The 15,803-nt window shown below is 41.1% G+C and overlaps 1 protein-coding gene across 6 annotated transcripts in view; it reads right to left on the bottom strand.

Annotated features, from left to right (window-relative positions):
- The window catches only part of LOC104967500 (muscleblind-like protein 1), a 73,948-nt gene extending 60,677 nt beyond the window's left edge, over window positions 1-13,271 (bottom strand). For 5 of the 6 annotated variants that reach the window (XM_010796977.1, XM_010796971.1, XM_010796973.1 and 2 more), the window contains exon 1: window positions 8,141-8,225. The gene's annotated coding sequence lies outside the window, so the exon portion shown is untranslated. Of the gene's footprint in view, window positions 1-8,140; window positions 8,226-13,181 lie in introns of those variants that run through there. The other variant, XM_010796972.1, reaches the window with a different exon arrangement.
- Between the last annotated feature and the right edge of the window lie 2,532 nt (window positions 13,272-15,803).

Genomic DNA, 15,803 nt, shown 5'->3' with positions numbered 1-15,803 from the left:
AGGCAGGAGATATTATTACACCATCAGACCAACTAGCAAAGGTAATAAGTTGGAGAGGAGAGGTAGAGAAGGCTGGGGGTATTAGGCAATCCCTAATCCACATTTAAGACACTCTTTTTGACTGAAATATTAGTTAAACATTGTGTCTAACTTGTGACTAACTTCAGCGTTTGTAGTCCTCACAAAGCTGGGTGTAATGGCAAGAGCGTCACCTCGGGTCAAAGGGAGCCAGCTGATACTGTTCTAATCCGTCTGCAAAAAGTACTATTTCATGACAACTCTCTAAGAAAAACACAAAGATTTAGACTCTGTGACACCACTGTTGCTCAATTACTGACTGTTAAAACCCAATTACATACACAGTGAATGTGTTATAATCCTGTGTGGACTGCAGGAAGAGAAGCTGTTTGAGTTAGAGCTAATGATGAAGGGAAAGTAAATATAACAGACTACATGAATGGAAATGTTCCATTGTGGCGAACTGTCCCTGAGATTGATTTAGTGTTATTTTTGTTAGTTTTGATAATCTATACTAGTTTTTGTCAAGTTTGTTTAGGTTTTATTTTCGAGTTTTACATGGTCGACAAATATTTTGCATTGCTGTTAATGAAAACACTGTTACACATAGTGAGATGTTTATGTGCCATGGTTAGTGCGAACCAAACAGAATACTTTCTTTGATGGTCTATCACACTGTTAACACAAGCCAAATCCAGAGCTGCATCTTAGAGCAGAGGGATACAGACAACGAATGAGGAAAGCTGGTGTAAACACGGGCCAGAAACGGGAGGAATTTATTCAACTTTAATGACTTCCAGGGAAGAAAAAAATGAGGGGAAATCAAGAAAAGAAGCTGAGAAAGCAGGTTCCTATACGTGTTTGATTTCTCCAACAGAGTCACACTGTCAAATCTGATTAGTAAACATATCATTGTACATGCTGTCTAGAAATGTGAAGTTTTGTTTAGGCGTCAATTAGAGACTTCAGACATTCCTTTAGTAGGAAAGCTGGAGGAGGGAAGGGAAATTCAGTAATGCTAGAGGTTAAGGGGCGCTGGCTGCCGCAGCAAAAAGCAGATGCTGGACGTTTCAAATTATAGCGCATCACGGGGTGACCAGGATATCATCTTCATATGGCCTGAGCTGCCCTTTATTCTGATAGGAGCATCAGGAAGGAGAGAGAGGGAGAGAGACAAATGAAGTGAAGGAGACCAGAGGTGGTGACAGGAAAAGGATGGAGGCTTGAGGAAAAGTGATGGGAGGAGAACAGAAGCAAAAGTTGTTAAGAGACAGAGGTTAGTGTCAGGTAGAGAGAGGGGAAGAACAAGTTCAGCACTGGCATGTAAAAAAGGAGAAGTCAGAGGAAAAAGTAGGGTTTGGAAAATGCAGAATGTTGTACCAATTCAAAGCACTGCTGGTGTTCTCCTGTGATACCATCTTGACATGCTCATCTCTCTTCATTTATCTTTCTCAGATCCCCACCTGTTTCCTTTTATATTTCTCTTCACGCACATGCTTCAATGCTTTCTGCTTCTTCCCCCTCTCAAAATCTCTGTGCTTGTCTTGAAATGTACTTTCTGCAGGGTTGCACTCTGAGTATCATGTGACATAAACACCTTTGTAAACGTAGCTAGTCTTTTAATAGTAGCTGTCCTCATTTTGTTCACCAACTGTCTCAGCCCCCCTTAACGTCCTGTTCCTTGTTCACACAACACCTTATGCTGCAGTAAACCGGTAATGTGCTGCAAGGTCATCATCGCCACGGTAAGTATAGGGAAACCTTGTCTAAAGCAAGGATAAAGTGGTTAACAGTGTCAGTTCCAGTGTGATCTCATAGAGGCATGGTGGAAATCAAATGACATACACCATCTTATCAAATGAGCTCTGTGACATCAGGAATAGTCAAGGTCTCACACCTGAGAGCCATATTTTCACAGATCAGATGAGTCGCAGCCACAGTCTATGGCCAAAGCCTGATAATACAATAATAATAATAATAATAATAATGCCTTACATTTTTTATTAGAGCGCTTTTACAGGCGCTCAAAGCACTTTACAATTACATATTACACATATTAGACATGTAAGAGTCATTACTGTGGACATTACCCACAGGAGCAATATGAAATATGAAATATATAATATAATAATATATGATATTCAATATGAAATAATATATCATTGTCGACAAATACGTTGACCAAACGTTTTATGTTAATTAGTAACACATACAATTAACAAATAATTCACAACTTCTTGGAAAAATGCAAGATGTTTTTGACATGCATTTACGATCCTGTACCTTTTAAACTTGTTTTCAGTCTACATTGCGTAACATAAAACGTTCTGTTATTTGCTGTTTCTGTGTATGTTAGCTAGTGTAACTGTACGCTCTGGCTCAACTGGTTAGTGCGCTGATCCTGGATCAGGGGAGCACTGGTTCAATCCCTTCTGCAGTCAGCATGTCGTTGTGTCCTTGGTCAAGACACTTCACCTCACATTGCTCCAGAGGGGATTGCTCACAGTATTGACTATTGAGTGTACTGTATGTAAGTCGCTTTGGGTAAACGCGTCTAACAAGTGATATGTAATGCAACAGCAGCTATTTAGCCAATGATGTCCATTGGGAGACCCTTTCAAATGTTTGTTACACTCCAAATTTGTATGGAATGTTGAAGCAGAAAACCATATTTTACAATTGTTCATTTCATACAAACAACAAAACACTCAAACACACAATCTTGAGTTATCACGCTAAAATATTAGCCTTTTAGAAGCCGTCTTTGTGCTACCTTAGGATATATAGATGGCTGGCATTGTTACAGGGTGAGATCTTAGAATTATTTTTTCTTCAAATATAAGTCATATTTAATACTAAGATAATATCTCATCAATGATGGAGACATTGCTCATTAAGAAAACATCAAATCAATTGATGCTGATTAATGGATATGTTAACACTTAAACTTATCAAACGATAGTTTCTTTGGCCGCCATAAATCTATGCTATATCGTCATACAATAAAATAATTTCATTAGTATTACTTCCTGTTTAAACTGCCTCAGGAACATTGAATAATGGACATATCTGTGACATTAATGAGCTTGAATACCTTGCCAAAGGGACAACCTAATTGCTCCCATGTGAACACTGTGGAAAAAATTCCCCAACCCACCCATGCAAGCCTGAGATCTGATCCTACAGATGTTCTGGTCATACTTAAATGATGCTCGATAGACATTCATAGATTGTAACATCAAGGTAATTCTAGACCATCTAATGTCCCTCGCCTGACACACACACACACACACACACACACACACACACACACACACACACACACACACACACACACACACACACACACACACACACACACACACACACACACACACACACACTAGTATTGACCACAAACCATGAGACAGCAGATCTGCATCATCTACTAAGGGTATACTACAGAGATGAATGGAAGGTGAGTCCGTGCATTGATATTCAAGACACCACCATATGAGTAATATGTATGCATATGCACAACATCAACTATTTCTCATGAATGCGTCTTTATCTCACACACACACAAAAAACCCACCCTATGATTCCCTCCTTCGGCTGTAAGACAAACAGAGGGGAGGGGAGACGACAAGAGCAGGCAAGTGGCACGTGTGCAAGCTGTCGTCTGCACTGTGATATCAGCGCCAGTGTTTAAACAGCCTGACGTGCACATAGAGACAAGAGGGACAGAGGGTGAGGCACTTAAAGCAGACACCCACATGAATAATGATGTGAGATAATGTACGTTTTAGATACATGGTTACCTGTTTATTTTTGCGTGATAGAAAGGGGGGGGCAGTAACATGATTGTGCATATATGCATACGTTTTGTTTCATCTATTCAACTGCTTTTCTCTCCACTGCAGTGGCTGTGGTAGTGCCAGTGTGGTGTAATGCAGTGGTGGGGTGTCATTGAGTTCATGGACATAAACCACTGCCAGACTAGTCTGCTCCTCTCAGGAATAGCAATGGAGGAGGTGTGTATGAGTTTATATTTGTGTGGGCGGGAGGGTGGGACAAGAAAGATTGAAAAACGGCGAGAATGAGAGGAGAAGTCACAGAGACGGGAAGACATATAGACAGACAGATGGGGTGAGGAACAGACAGTGAGTGATAGAAAGGAGACATCCAAGAGATAAAGACGTTTTGGTTGGATGCTTGGCAGACATGCCATGAAAAAGTACTCTGCCCACTATGGAAAAGCTCCCCTGCGTACATGTTCCACCTCCTCATGTGGCATTTCAAGCATGGGGGGCCTTTATCAGACATTAAAAAATGGCACTCTCACACACACACACACACACACACACACACACACACACACACACACACACACACACACACACACACACACACACACACACACACACACAGTCTTTCAGAGTGTCTCGCTCTTTCTCTCTCTCGTACTCAGACACATGCCGAGCTAGACAGACTCCGAGACATGCAGGCAGGGAATGATACAAATAAAAACCAGAAAGACAGACAGGTAGACAGAGGGCAGGAACAGGTGGCATGGCCCGAGAAAGACAGGGTGGAGATATTCAGCATGTAATGAGATGGGAGCAGAGTGAGACAGAGGATTTAGACAAAGAAAGATACAAGTGCAGCAAGATAAGGATAATTCATGGCAGTGGAAAATCCTTGACAGGAGACGGTTCAGTAACAGCGATCACTGATTAGAAACTCAGTGGCTGAGAAGCTTAATGGCAGAATTGCTGTAAGGAGTATGCAGCTCAATAGATGGGGATGATTAACCCTAATGATTTGCCCTTCTGCTATTCTTTTTCTGGAGTCACGTAGTTTGGATCAAATCAGGAAATACCAAAGATGCAATCCAAAACGAAATATCTGCTATCAGTTTACAGAATCGCAGCCACACACACATGAATTGCAGTCTTCCTGACTTGTCATCAGAGCAGCATTTGGCCAAACGGGGGATAATCTGTACTCTTCAGCTGTCTATGACCAGTGATTCAGTTTGACACCTTAATCTGTGAAAATCACAGAGGGCTCCACTGAGGAGCCAACTGTATTTACTATAGATTACTTCCTCCACTAGTGCACATTAGCCCAGTGACAGCTCTGCAGACGGCAGGGGAAACAGCAATCATACGCCATTGACTGTGATTTTGCCACTTGCCGAAGGACTCCCCTAACCATTTGTCTGAGTGACCCACTGTCCATCTGCCAGTTATATTCTCTGTGTTGGTTTACTGAAGCTTGGGATTCAAAGCCATCTTCACTCACAGTCTCCTGCTATCACCTTGATCACAGCACCTGCCACATTTTCCTTTCCACTCGATAATTGAATAATGTAAATCAGGGCGCCCATTCCATTATTCACATTCCCATTAATTGTCTCACCCACACACAAACACACTCCTCATCTGTATTCGACACAGACTGCCCTGTGCCTGCTGAGGACAGCAGGGAGATGACATCCCTTCTAAAGGACAGATTACTTTCAGAATGAACAAAAAGGTGGGGGAGGATAAGAAAAGAGGACAAATTCCCTTTTCTCGTATTTTTCAAGAATCATTAGTCAAATGCAGGTAACTATGCATGTTTCCACTTCACTCTTTCTCCGCTATAGTGTTTTCTCCCACACAGTTGTTTAGACAGAGTTGTGTGTGCAGTGAAATTCAGTATGTATCTGAGTGCCTCTGCGCTCTCACTGTTCTATACTCTAATGACCTTGTAGATCTGCCTGCTCTGATCTGCAGAGAAGCGTATTCAACCCACTGATAGTCAGACACTGAAAAAGAAACGGAGCGAGCCACAACAAAAGCAGATTGACAGGGAACTAGACGCAGTAAGGGAATGAAACTGTGAGAAAGAGGCAGATGTGTTGAGATCAGGGTGCACACAAAACAACGGGGAATATTTAGCAAATTTCCATCAGCAGTCAGGCACCTTGACGTTTCTATTCAAGATTTTAATTACTTTAATTTCACTACTTTTAGTTTTCTGAGCCGCTCTGATTTGCCTGGGGATTGAAAGAAAAGTATTTTTCCAGCAAAACGCTCATCAATTTTTATTGTTAAATATGTAGTTTGTTGCCTCACTGATTTAGCGACCATAAAACTGTTGTATATATATGTACTTACGAATTCTTATTTTTCAGAAGATCAGCTTTAAACAATGTAAGAGAGAACTTTATAATAGTGTTGAGGCTCCATTAAGCTTTCATAACATTTTGATGGAGCCTCAACATGTAATCCATGCAAGAATTTATGGAGACCTGTCATCAGGAGCTCTGATCACAGTTTACAGTACACTGCAGCAGTCATAAACATATTGAAATGAGGCGACTGAGTTGTTCATGCTCTGTACAGATTAATTGAAAATAGTTTTACCTGTGCTGGACTATATGATTTGATCTATATGAATGCACCTGCCCATTACCTGGTGAAGTTAGAGGCCGCCTATCACAGTGCACTAAGATTTGTGACAAACTGTAAAGTATTAATGCATCACTGTACGGAGGCTCAGTCACTGGTACATGTTCAAAAGCCATGTTAGGTAAACTACCATCCTACATCTGCTCTCTGATCACACGACGAATTGAAAGTAGCTATTGCCTGAGATCTCATGCTGTGGTTTTGTTAATTAAATGTGCCAAGTGCTAGGACTGTTTTAGGGATGAAATCTTTTAGGTGCGCAGCTCCTCTAACTTGGAACAGTCTGCAAAAAGAATGGAAACTGAGCAATTTGGTTACACTACATGTTTTTAAAGCTCGGATAGATGCTATGCTATCTGATACTGTTGGTACCTGCAAATGTTGTATGTAAATTGTAAATCTCTATATCTATGTTGTATGATGTCCTTTTTGTTTTTCTGTTGTTTTCTGTTTTTATGTCTTCATGTGGAACTTGCTGCAGGTCTCCCTTGAAAAAGAGATCGATGATCTCAATATGATTCACCTGGTTAAATAAAGGTTTGAAATTAGTCAAGACCCTAAAGCTAATGCATTTCAGATACTTTGAACCTATTCAAGTAATTACTGTAAGCTTTTAATGCAAAACAAACAAAAGGTGTTAAAAAATCCTGCTTTTGTTCAAAATTGTCCACTATACAGAGTCCTCTGTATAGTGCTCTATTTATTCTATTGTTTTCCCCATTAAAGTGGTGCACACATAGTATAGCCCTTTATACATATATACTTTATTAAATAACACATTGAGATTAAAATCTATTTTACAAGAGTGGCCTGGCCATAAGGTAGTTCCCCCCCTCATCCAATATGGCTCACATACAGTCTTTTTTGGGACAGAAATATAACAGCATTTACTCATTTGTCTGTTTACTTTCCTCATTGACACACAAACTTAATAAAGAATATCAAGCCATTATATCTGTTATGCTTACATTTTTGGCTTTTTCAGCAATGATTTTGTCTGTGCCCATGTATGTGTGTTAACGTGTTTATGTGTCAGACTGGTATAGACAGCCTGGGAAAGCAGGAGTTTAATCATTTCCTGAAGGCAGCTGTAAACACCAGTAGTGCAGTCATTATACAGGAGGGTTGTTCGATATGTAAGTGTGTTTCTGATGAGGTCAGTGTGTGTTTTTATTCATTCATCCATAAACGCATACATGAAGCTTTACTGTTAACAGTGGGAGTAACACAGCAGGGATTTCAGTGTAGTACAATAGAGAAAGAAAGTTAAGCCTTCCAGAAAAGGGAATATGTGTCAGTGTGTGCATGTGTGCGTGTGTGTGTGTGTGTGTGTGTGTGTGTGTGTGTGTGTGCTAATCATTCTGCGGAACATTAAACACTAACATTACCCATTCTTGTGTCTGCTCAGCTCTTTTCCACATTAAAACTGTCCTGCCTCAAACTACAGTACCACACATTAGCGGTGACGCACGGTGTCCATCTGCATATGTACACACACACGCTCCAGCAGACATATAACTCACTCAAACAACAAATCACACTAAACATCCAGATGGTGAATACAAAATCTAAAAGTGAAACAGCAGAACTGACCAGAAAATATTAGCAGGGATACCTCAGTCTTGAGTCGAAACACACACAAAGTAACACACATACTCAGAGAGTGAACAGCAATGACTTACTGTATCTCTGCAAGGACTCGTCTGACTGCTGCTGAGGGGAGAATGGAAAGTGAAAACCTCATGCTTACTTCGCGGCACTCCTCTCTTTCGCTTCCTCTGTCACTACCCCCTCCTCCCTCTTTTTTCATTCGCTTTCTCCCTCCCCTGCTTCTATTCCTTCCTCCTCCTCTTCATCCTTCCCTCCCTGTCCTTCACTCCTTCTCTCTCCCTCCTTCCCTCTTGGCAGAGCCCTACTGTATTCAGATACACGAGTCTCCATATACGGCAGTACAGCTAAACATGTCACACATAATTTATCCACAGCAGGCTGCGAGTTCACCTTTCACAGCTCGCACTTGGACCGTATGCAAAAGAGGGAGGAGAGCAACGCCGGGGAACTTAACTCAGACAAACTTCTTCTGTCAACAGCCACAATTTCATACCGCATGAGTGTGTGTGTGCGCGTTTGTGTGCATGTGTGTATGTTAACAAATGCAGACAATCAGACCGTGAAAATGCTACCCTAGACCAAAATGCAATTCACCTGCACTGTTTCAACACCTCCCTCTCCCCCTTTTTCTTCCACACAGTCTCTCCACCATCTGTATCTGCAGGCAGTAAATCTCATACAGATTCTGTTTGTGAGAGCTGTCCACCTGCACGTTCCCCCCCCTCTTCTCCTCCCTCTGTTTTCTTTATCTGTGCTACTACGTTTATACAACTGATGGGAACAGAGAAAACAAACTGCAAAGCAATACAAAAACGGAAGTAAGGGTTAAACACAGGCAGAAAAGACAGAGGAGTAAAATGAATTTGCTGTGTAATAACAGCGTGATGCAGTGAGTAAAAGTGCAAGGATGGCGAGATGAAAATAATATGTCAACAAATAAGACGTCATCGAGATTGCTGTCTGATGATTCCCTCTGATGTGTCCACAATCTAACGTTTTAAAAAATACAAGCCTGCTGACCTCTCTTCTGCCTGCTTGACTTCCCCTGGTTGAGTTTTTTGTTCAACTCAGCCTTAATATTGCACTTGAATGAAAGAAAACCATTTGGTGAGAATATAGCAGTTGTGGTTAAGAGAAGAAACATTGAAAAGCGTAGAATAAAGAGAGAAAGACTGGGAATAATAATAGCTGCACTTGAGTTGTGGTGCTAGCTGGTAGCTTTCTCCTCCCTCCTCCACAGCTTCAGTCCACTCACAGGACAGCAAGAGTCACAGCTCTGTTGCCATGGCGTCTAACTCCATCAAACACTACGTCAGGTGCATGTGTGTCTTTGTGAGCATGCGACTGCGTGGTGTTGTGTCTGTTCGCGGAGGTGGTTGTGTATGTGTAAGGTGGGTGTTACCTAGTGACTCAGAGCAGCATGGCTGACTTGTCTGCAATATATCAAGGTGTTTAGAATGTATCACGGTATTGGTGTGTTTGTGTTTGTGTGTATTTGTTCTATGTGTGTTAGTTGGTACATGAGGTCATACCNTCTGTGTGTGAGAGAGAGAGAGAGAGAGAGTGTGTGTGTGTGTGTGTGTGTGTGTGTGTGTGTGTGTGTGTGTGTGTGTGTGTGTGTGTGTGTGTGTGTGTGTGTGTGTGTGTGTGTGTGTGTGTGTGTGTGTGTGTGTGGGAAAGGTTTTGATTGAACTGCAGCCTGCAGCTAGCCCTCAAAAGCACATATGATGGATCTCCCTGCTGCTTCAACTGTTAATGTTAAGCTCCAGCTTCTATAAATATTTATCAATTTGTTCATAGAGTCAACGCAATGCACTACAGACGGCGGTAATATGACATTAGGATTTTAGAGCTGACAAGTCACTGACATGTGCCCAAAAAAGGCCCTGCAGTTGTCTTCCAGGAGTAGAGTTGGGAATGGTGTCTCCATGTTTCTCCATGTTGTGTTGTGACTGTCTAGAATACAAACAGACTTCAACTGCATGGCCTGATCTGAGTTTTCTCTGGAAAAAGCGTTGTCTCTCAAGTATTTAAGGGTTATGGTTAAAAAAGCAAATTCAATACTTTATTGATAGTATAAAAAAAGTCTTAAATCTGCATGAACAGATGTTCTGTCTTCTTGGGAGCACCAGAAACATGCTGTAAACATTTCTCTGGTTTCGTCTCCACCAACCTTATTTATCTCCGGTTTGGTGTTGGATGGTTAGTGCACAGTCTTTTTTTTGTACCCTTTTTGCAAAAAAAGCTGCCAACTGCAACGAAAAACAGCTGACAGGAGCGTCGAGAGTGAATCAATACAGTTGCAGGCCATAAAACCATAACAATATGCTTAGGTTACTAAAAGGTTTCATAAAGCTGTGCATATATATACAGTACATACGTTATAATAAATATTAGATTATTTTTGCACAAGGCAGCATCTGAACCTTGTGAAATTGAGATGAATTTAAACTAGCTGATGTCATGTTGTTGTAGTGTGATTTGCTGTGCACTATTAAAATGTGAAAAATGTTAAAAAAACGAAACTGCAAAACCCTTCTTCCCCCTGAGTCACAATGAAGTAGAAGTGAAGAGAATTAAATGGAGATACACAAGAAAATAACAAGCACTTTATAATCATACATAAGTACTTCAGTAAATGTACTTTACACAGGCAGGCTTCTTGTCTAAAGAGAGAGACCCAGTGACGAAGAAACAGGGCACGGTGAAAGGTTTTAGACTCGCAGATAATTGCTGCAATTGCAGATAATTTAATGCACACTAAGGCTCCTGCTCACTGCTCTGCTGATGTCTGTGTACAGAGGAGATACTGAAAAGGACTTTTTAGGCACTGCTTTCTCTCACAAGCCAGTGTCTCTCACGTCTCTGCTCATTCTGATCATATAGCAAGGAGACCATGGATCCATGAACATGTGTCCCTTGTGTTCCAGATCATTAAAGACAGGAATGAGGTAAAACAATTGAGAAAAATAACAAAGGCAGGAGGAGTTGGACAAGGAGATCTGGATCCATATATCACCTTTGATCCATACTGCTAAGCAAAGCCAGAGCTGGACTGAGAGCAAAATAATATCCACTAGAAAATGTGGAGTAAGGATCTTAGCGAATGGAAAATCCAGCAGGGAGATCCTGTGAGTCTGAGATGTTCAACATTCATAACAGACCTGAGCTCTGTTGATGATTGTCTTAGGTCACCAATGATCTTCAAACAACTGTTACTAATTTCACTCAGTTAAAACGATTACTTTATGTCTTTCCCTTTAGTCTGAACAGCTCTGTGTTCTGGTACCAATTCTGGGGCCCCAAAATGTGAGCTCACTGGAAAATGTGGGAATCTGTCAACACAGAGCTCTATAACAGACCAGCAGTGTAATATATAAATGACCATTGTTCAAAAAGCTCCTGAACCCCCAACTGAAAGTACTCTGGTAGGGCCATTGTTATTTTTTAACAAGACATCCATTTGTACAGTGTCTCTCTGCATCATCTTGAAATCACTTTAAGGAATAGCTAATGTACCCAGATGACTATATAGTCGTATATATGTACATACATATCAAGCAGCTCTCAGTCCCCTAAACACAAACACTGAATTATTAGAGAGCTGAGGCAGAGGTATATAGCTGCTACTGTCATATAGGTGTCTGGTGAATAATTATATCACATCACAACATTAAAAGTGGAGGGGGCTCTTAATAAAAGGAGATTAATGGAAAAGAGTAGCCTCTCCATTTTGAGGATTGACAAGTGGATTTCTGTGGGGGAAATGCAGATAGAAGCCCAGCTCTGTCAGGGCTAAATGGAGACAAACTGACTATTCAGAAGATTTTTTTGTCTGATCTGCATTATTTCCTTTTTTGCATTTCATTTCCCAAGCCGCAAAAGCTGTTTGCATAGTCCGTTACCGTGTTCAGCATAAACAGCCTCCCACATCCACATAAAACCCATTATCAAAAGGTGCAACATACACAAGTCAAACAGTCTCAAAGCTATTGTGTGTGATAATATTAATAATTACCTTGAGCAGTATAATATTTGAAAGCTGGAATTTGAGATAATGCAACTTATGTTTGATTGTTTTCTCCAGGGATCTTTATGTACAACAAACATTAAACTATGACCTTTTGAAACTAAGGTTTCATTTTGAAATCACTAAGTTTCATTTTGAACTCTAAGCTCTCATTACGACTGTCTGTTTTGTCTCCATGACAGTGTTGAAATATGATTCCACAATTTGGTCCCATGGGTGGAGATTTGAAATTTCCCATTGGAGTCCTGGGGTAATAAAGTTAAAGACCACCATTCAGCTTTCAATATTTTCACTTGGCCGAACATTATACCCCAAAAACAGGCATCGTTCATCAAAGTGTTTGTAATATTGTGAAACAAGTGCTTTATATTTAGATTAAAGAGATTTGAATCAGTGATCGTGATTATGAAAGTGTGACCTATAATTCATCATTAGGATACGTTTTTATTCTGACTGGCACATTAGGTTTACATTTGAAATACATAATTTGTCATAGTGTTACATTAAGTATATTGGCCAAAAACAAGCACTGCAACATTTACTTTTAAACCTCTAAAGACCAACATTATATCTTACTTTTGAAATCCTTGTATCATTTTGTTAAAGTTTTAATATTTTTTTGTATTATTCAATTGTATTAATTGTGTTGAACGTGCCCAATTTACATGGAAATGGAAATGAAGGACAAAGTCTGACTTGCTGTGCATTTTCATAACCCGTGATATCCTTAACATGAAGTTATATTATGTTCACCTGCTATCCGAGAATATAAGTACATGCAAAACCTTCCCAACCTATTCAAATTAGCAACACACACAAAAGAAAACTGCAAAAAAAAAAGAAGATATTTGACATGCACATTGGTTATTTCTAATCCCTCTAAGATAAATCCATGCTTTTAAAGAAATCCTGAACTCGGACATTTCCAAGTGAGAAAAAATGACAGCAATTCCTACAATAGCAACAGGCAGGGAAGTTGTCGGAATCATAACATGTCAAATTTTAATGACACCCTGCCATCCCCACAGAGCAACCCTCTCCTCCTCTCCAGAGCAGACAGATCAAGAGAAAAGCTTTCTTACCTGCCTGGTTGTCTGAGCGTTTCACTAACACTCGGTCTGGGTGTACGAGTATGTGTTCACTCACACAGAATGCCTCCGAACAGGAACTGATGAATCTGCACGACTTCAGCCCTGCAGCGTGCAGTGCATTATGGGGTTTCAGTCTCTCTCTCTCTCTCTCTCTCTCTCTCTCTCTCTCTCTCTCTCTCTCTCTCTCTCTCTCTCTCTCTCTGTGTTGGCACAGTGTTGGAGGGGGATGTCCTCACCTCCTGTCTGGAGAGAGGAGGGTGAACTCACATGCGTTGTATACACACACACACACACACACACACAATTTAGAAGGAGCCTCATGATGTTGAGCACCGCTGCTCTGGTTACCATAGCAACATCTCCCCACACCCTCTCGCTCCTGTATCTCTACAGGCTCCCTCGCCGCGTATTCTGTTTGAATTGTGAAAAACAGCGAACAAATATCACAAACTTGACTCATTGTACTCCTTTAATTCTTTCTTAATTCTAGCCTGAGCTTTGCGGCTAACACAGAAAAGAGGAGAGACTGTTGGAGCCGTGTGCCGATAACTAACTGTTGCTTTTGCTTCTGGGAAGATGAGAGGCTGGTGAGTTGTCAGGGAATACCGACAGACACAGATAATGAAAGTGTTTGTGTATGCACATGCATCTCTGTGAGTGTGTTTGCGTTTCATTGTGTGCGTGTTGGAGTGTGTGGATTGATAAGCTGGTTCCTAAAAAGCAGACTTTAGTTCCTGTTTGTGGTTTCTTCTTGTCCCTTGTCAATTACCAAAAGGGAAGCACAGCTGGACCGACCAATGAAATGAATGGATCGTGTGCACACATGCACACAGGCAAACAGAAAGACTGACTGAGACCACTGGTGTAATTATTTAATTTGTATCATTATTCACCTTCCTGGAGGCTTGTTCTACGTGTAACTGTTATTTAGTAACTGATTCAGAACGACCATAGCTTGGTGGTGAATTATCAAGAAAAGGAGGGGGGGGGGGGGGCGTTTACAGGCAGAAAAAGAGCAGAGGATGACAGAGTTAGAGAGAGATGTTGGGATACGTACTGTAAAGGAGAGAGAATGACGGTGAGGAAGAGAAGGAGACAAGACGTTCTCTCCGCCGTCTCCCATGACGACAGAGTGGGTGGAAGGCCTTTCTGTCCTTCAGGCCTGTAAATCAGCCGCTCACAGCTGGGTCCTGCAGCGTAACCATCGCACTGGTGACCCCCAACGCTAAATCTTTCAACATCTAGCCTTCCTGTTTTTGTCTCGCAGCCTTTATCACTGTCTCTTCCCCACTGTTTCTCTGTCGCACTGCCCCATTCTGCTGCCAACCCCTAACTGATGTACATTTTCATCATGTTGATCAAGAGTGTTACTATACTGTACCAGAACAAAATTGTAAAAAAAAAAGTACATCTCCCATAGTTTGTTTGGTTTGTTTATTTATTTAAAGGACAATGCACATTGATCGACATTGCTGTAAACGTGCTAGGCTTAGCCAGCAGGCTAATTTTCAAGTGTTGTCCTTTTGGCAAGATGTTAAAATAACCACAACAAGACTAGAGAAATAAAAACATGATTAAAAAAAAATACACACAGCAACAGACAACAACAGTAAAACAATAAATAGGAACAGACAAACATGCAAACAGATGAAATACTACCATATAGGATACAGTTAAAAGTGTTCACATTTTTGATTGCTTAAAAGCCAGTTCTTAAGATAGTGGTTAATTGTATGATAGGAGGTGTTATTCCTTATCTGTATTGGTGTTGTGTTCCAAAGTGTTGATGCCCTCACAGAGAAACACTGTTTACCAAAGGAACTGGACTTAAGAGGGACTGTACATTCCCCTCTTAGGGCAGACCTTGTGGTTCTGCTGTTTGAATTGTTCTGCTCTATAAAAGTGCAGAGTGGTGGGGGTGCCTTGCCGTTTACAATAGTAAATAGTGTCTTCTGTCTTTCCAGTAGCTATGGGAACAGGTAGGAATTGGGATTCACTGAACATTGATTGTTTCAATTCTTGGGAGAGTGATTTAATCAGTGCACTTGGCAGCGGAGGAGAAAAGGAGCAAGGTGTAGACAATGAGGGATGCAACAGATGGTAGTAGGTGTGCTTGTTTATCAATGCAGGGTGCCAATTAATACTTGCTGCTCTACTTTACTCTTTGGGTCCATGGAAAATGTGCCACTAAGTTAAAGCTACCCCTCCAGGGCGTGTGTTTTCTGTGGTAGAGAAAATGCATTGAATCAATAAAAGGGTATTTTCCATTCTGCATTTCTTTGCTTCTGGAAAAGCATACATCTGTAACAAGCTGGCAAATATCACCAAATCCTCATGTGCTCCGCTTAATAAAGGGTCCTTGAGTTAAAGGGACACTGAATAACCTGATCAGATTCGAAAGCCACGGTGATTAGTCATGCTCTTTGTGACTAATGGCAACAGCAGGTGTCCACAGGCCCTGTGTGCCACATCTATTCATTAGAGACGTAGCGCTAACTGCTCACACACACACACACACACACACACACACACACACACACACACACACACACGACACACACACACACACGACACGACGACGACGACGACGACGACACGACACGCACACACACA

This window comes from Notothenia coriiceps, unplaced genomic scaffold (assembly GCF_000735185.1).
Source record: "Notothenia coriiceps isolate Sejong01 unplaced genomic scaffold, NC01 NC01_scaffold00037430, whole genome shotgun sequence".
Lineage (NCBI taxonomy): Eukaryota > Metazoa > Chordata > Actinopteri > Perciformes > Nototheniidae > Notothenia > Notothenia coriiceps.
This window is presented reverse-complemented; position numbering and strand designations above follow the sequence as displayed.